A 5,000-nucleotide genomic window follows, 5' to 3' on the forward strand; every position below is an offset into this window, starting at 1 on the left:
CGGATTGCCATTAAGCATTTTGTCCGGCGTACAAACGATTCTGCCAGCTCGCCACCTTACAATATCAACACTTTTGAGAAAAATTATAACAATTTTAAACCCAAGGAAAACTGAAGGGATATCATACAGATACATCACCTTCCTACGCAATCCCCAAATGTAGATATAGCTAATCCTTGGCATCACTAACCTATATGTTCTCTTCTCCAAATTACAAATCTGACCCAGGCCCTTACGATCAACATTTACGAGACCATCAAAACCAACTGAAAATACATAATGGCAACAATAAAAATAACCTTTCATACGACGGGGTACTGAAAAGTTCCTGGCTTTAAGGGTATCGCGAAGGGCTTGGCTGGAGACCCAACCTTCCGAGTTCTGACAGATCACTGCAATAAGTGTGTGAATCTTACGGTGGACTATATTGAACGAAATCATGATTAACGATTCTACTCTATTTTCTTTTACCCAAAGTCAAGAACTTTTCAGGACCCTCTCGTACATAATATTTTAAATGCCATCATTGTAAGCAAAACTTTCGACTGCATTCCCCGGAATCTATTCATAAAAAAAAATTTCAATATGACAGTATAAATGCTAATAGGAAGCTACCTGTGTATATGAGACAACACTTTCAGAATATGCAGTTAATGAAGTGCCGCAAGGATCTATCCTTTCCCCCAGTCTTTTCAGTCTTGTGTGGTAAGTAGCTTGCTTACCAACCACATGGTTCCCAGGTTCAGTCCCACTGCGTGGCACCTTGGGTAGGTGTCTTCTACTATAGCCTCAGGCCGACCAAAGTCTTGTAAGTGGATTTAATAGACGGAAACTGAAATAAACACGTCGTATATATGTATATATATGTATGTGTGTGTGTGTATATGTTTATGTATGCTTGCCCCCCCCCCAACATCACTTGACAACCAATGGTGGTGTGTTTACGTCCCCGTGACCTAGCGGTTCGGCAAAAGGGTCCGATAGAATAAGTACTAGGCTTACAAAAAATAAATCTTGGGGTCGATTTGCTCGACTAAAAGCGGTGCTCCAGCATGGCCACAGACAAATGACTGAAACAAGTAAAAGAATAATCCCCGACACATTTCCAGAAAAGATGCAGCCCCCGTATGTAGATGATGTTACACGCACGTCCTTTCACCAATTTCCAGACACTACTTCACAACTACTCCAACCCTATTTAAATCATCTAGAAACTCGACTCCACAGCAACAGATTTAAAGTAGCACCTGCTAAGTCCACCGTGTTTCTTCTTGAAAGCAGCACAATGAAATTTAACCAGTCCTTATACTCAGTAATACCTTTCACAACATTTTGACAATTCCCCCATCTAATTCATTTGATAATATTGGTACAAAGGATACTCAATTATATCGACTCCAGTAGTTGACTGGTACTTTAATTCATTGATCTCAAAAGGATTGAAAGACAAAGTTGTTAATCGAACGTAAAGTACTGCTATTTAAATTCCACAAGGCATCTTGTCCGACGCGTTATCGTTCCTCTCACTCCACCGCTCTCATTCGTTTGATAATATTGATTTCTTTTCAGTTGACTGATATAAAACTGTCCGCTGGGTTAAGATAATAAGATTTAGTTGTACTAATAAACAGATTAAATTCTAATATGAAGCAAGCAGATATTATTGCTGATATGGTATCATCTCTGGCGTGTGAGTAGCTGTGTGACGTGCGGTTTTAAAGGAATAGAATTTGATGGAGAAAGACCAATTCTTTGCTAGAGTTTTAACAACACAGATAATGTCTTTCCTGTATAATGTCATTGAGAAAATTACGCGCGAAGTTTGAATGACCTTTTGGATGACCCTTGAAAGTTTACATTTCGATTGGTTCGAAACTGATCGATGAATACGCTGTGAGATGTAATAGCGTATAAACCAATAAACTAGTTTCAAGTAATTTCTCAAAGAAGAATAGACGGATATAATTAGCTTAATCTAGTTTAATCTAGCATCTCGGTGAGATGTTGTACGTTTTATTGCTATATTACAAAGAGAGAACCAGCCAAGGCTATTTTGCACTTTTACGCTTCAGACTGAAGAGGGGTTCAACATCAAAGAATTGTTATTCAAAACGATATGCCCAATATGTTTGCTGTTAATTTACAGAAAGAGTTTGAACTAGTTATCCAATAAAATACCAGAAGATATCGTGCAAAGCTCATCTGAGTGATATCTTGCATGATATATCTAGACTGTTACACTATATACATAATCTAAAGTAACTTGGATTAATTTTCTCAGTAAAACAACAAATAAAATTGCACAATATTATTATTTGAAAATCTACGCAGTTGACAATAATTCGTCTTAATACCACATAGTATTGCTAAAATATTAAAGTATATTTTTTAGGGGTGAGAGTGTCCTGATTTATTGTACATTAGGGAGGAAACAAAGTGACCTTCTCAAAACATTTCTAACAAAGACGCAGTAAAATGGCTACGTTTGGAAAGGAAATTGCGTCAAAAACGTTCGTTATAATTTGCCGAAAATAGGCTTTCATTTAATTAGACTGTTTATCTCTGGAGCTGTTGCTTATAATTGAAACTAAATCGATATTGATAACAGTTTATTTATCAGTCAATTGCATGACGCGTTTAAGGGTTTAAAACTACTAAGAAACAGCAATCGATATTTTGATTGGTTGTTTGGTAAATAAGAGAAACTTTGCCTTTGTTTCACTCAATAATTGCTTGTCCAACTTTTCTAATTAGCTCTAATTGAGGTATTGTGGATGTAAGAAATTCAGTTTGGTCCAATTAATTAAAAGTTTCATTTCCTTAGAGTGGGAATTAGAAGAAAAGAAGAGGAAATAAATAGACAATATCAGATAATGGCATTGTATGTTATGGGTGAACCCGTTCGGCTGAAAATGATAAAAGACAAAAAAAGAAGCAAACTGGGGATTGATTTAAAAATTGAATTAATTTTCACAATCTATCGAATAGTAAAAACAATTTTCTGTGAACGAAAATATCTGCAGTGAAAACGTTCTCCTGAGAAGTGGGAATAACTGAGAGGACGTTGTAAACTGTACAATTAGGCTGAGTTAATCAGCTGCACTTGAGATTTGTCAGTTCGATTTCAATAAATAAAGGAATATTTTAATGTTACTAGAATTTGAGGTCATTATTTTCTTCAATATTGCTTATCAACTGTGAGTATTATATATAAAAAAAGTTCCTTTATGCATCACTAGTTTATAAAGATTGAAATTAAATGCGGAACGGGAATTCAAAATGTTGCATTTCGCTTATAATGACTTCTCATTTCATATTAAGTTTAACATCGATAAAGCAGTGAGAGCTTCTCAAACTTTTGAAACTTTTCTCACTATCACCGCCCCCAAACTTTCTTTTACTAACACTTTTTTTTATCCCCACCGTGGTCAGATTCAACAAAGTTAAATTCACCACAGAAACTTACAGCCGACAAGGCTACTTTGCACAAAGGTTATTTAATTAATGTCATGGAATATCAAAACAATATTTCGACCACTAAAACTGGTTTCAAATCTTGATACAAAGTCAGCAATTCCGGGAGAAGGTGTAAGTCGATTACACCGACACCGGTGATCCACTGATACCTATTTAATCAACCCCCGAAAGGATGAAAGGCAAAGTCGCCCTCGGTGGAATTTGTACTCAGAAAGTAAAGACGGACGAAATGCCGCTAAGCATTTGACCCGTATGCAAACGATTCTGTCTGTTTGCTGCCTAACTTTTAGACCACTAATACTGATTACAAATTTTGGTACAAGGCCAGCAATTTCGGGGGAGAGGGTAAATCTGTAACATCGACTCCAGTACTCAACTGGTACTTATTTTATCGACCCCGAAAGGGTGAAGGGCAAAGTCAACCTCGGCGGAATTTGAACTGAGAACGTAAAGACGGACGAAATGCTGCTAAGCTATTCGACCGGCTTTGCTAACGATTCCGGTCACTCTCCGCGTTATTTCGACTACTAATATTAAGGCATGGTGTAAAGTTGCGAGCTGGCAGAATCAGCACGTCGGATGAAATGCTTAGTGGCATTTCTTCCGTATTTACGTCCTGAGTTCAAATTCCACTGAGGTCGACTTTGCCTTTCATCCTTTTCGGGGTCGATAAAATCGTGACCCGACTTTTTGTCCAATTTTAAATAAGCTCTTTAGAAAACAAGGTGAACAGGAAAATTAAATAATCATTGAGAATTTTATTGATAGGATTCTAGTAAAATACTGTGGAAAGAAGTATTTTAAAAAAATGTAATAAGATATAACTAATGTAATAAGATATAATTTATTACTTTAAAAAAGTAATGAGATATAACTAATGATTTATTATGATCACTGAAAATTAATACAAATTATATGCCACACTCTTCAAAAAATCAGTTTTTCTTGTTAACCCATATTCAATGAATCTTTTGACGCGTTATTCTTCAATGTCGTGTACATGAATTTAATGAATCTCGAAGAATTTGAGTCATTTTACCTTGAACGAACCCTTCCTACTCCTTCAGAGTTTTGATTAATTTCCAAATATTCAAATGTGCTCCACCCGCCGAAAGCTTTTTCGCAGAATGAATCCTCTCCGCTGCATTATTTGTTTTGGGAAGATCTTGAAGAATATGCTGATTAACATTCCATACAGTTATCGGGAAAGTAGGTGGTTCTCTTCTTCGTCTAGCACCACGTCCTCTCATAACGCCTATGTAAGTCAAGTCGAAGCAAGCAATGAATTCAGCTGGTATTTCTTCATCGTCTATTAATTCTTCCATAGGCCTCTTTGACATCTTTGGCGGGTAGACAGGCTAATGCTGAAAAAAAATCGAAGTTTAAGACAGAATTCAGAGTCTTTATTGTATTTTTCTTTGAGGCCTAAATCTGTAATTTTTTGAAATACTGATTGGTTCAAATGAAACAAACATGCCATGATAGATGAATTAGGGAATGATGAATTAAATGCCTTATGAACT

The sequence above is a fragment of the Octopus sinensis genome, linkage group LG1 (genome assembly GCF_006345805.1).
Source record: "Octopus sinensis linkage group LG1, ASM634580v1, whole genome shotgun sequence".
Taxonomy (NCBI): domain Eukaryota; kingdom Metazoa; phylum Mollusca; class Cephalopoda; order Octopoda; family Octopodidae; genus Octopus; species Octopus sinensis.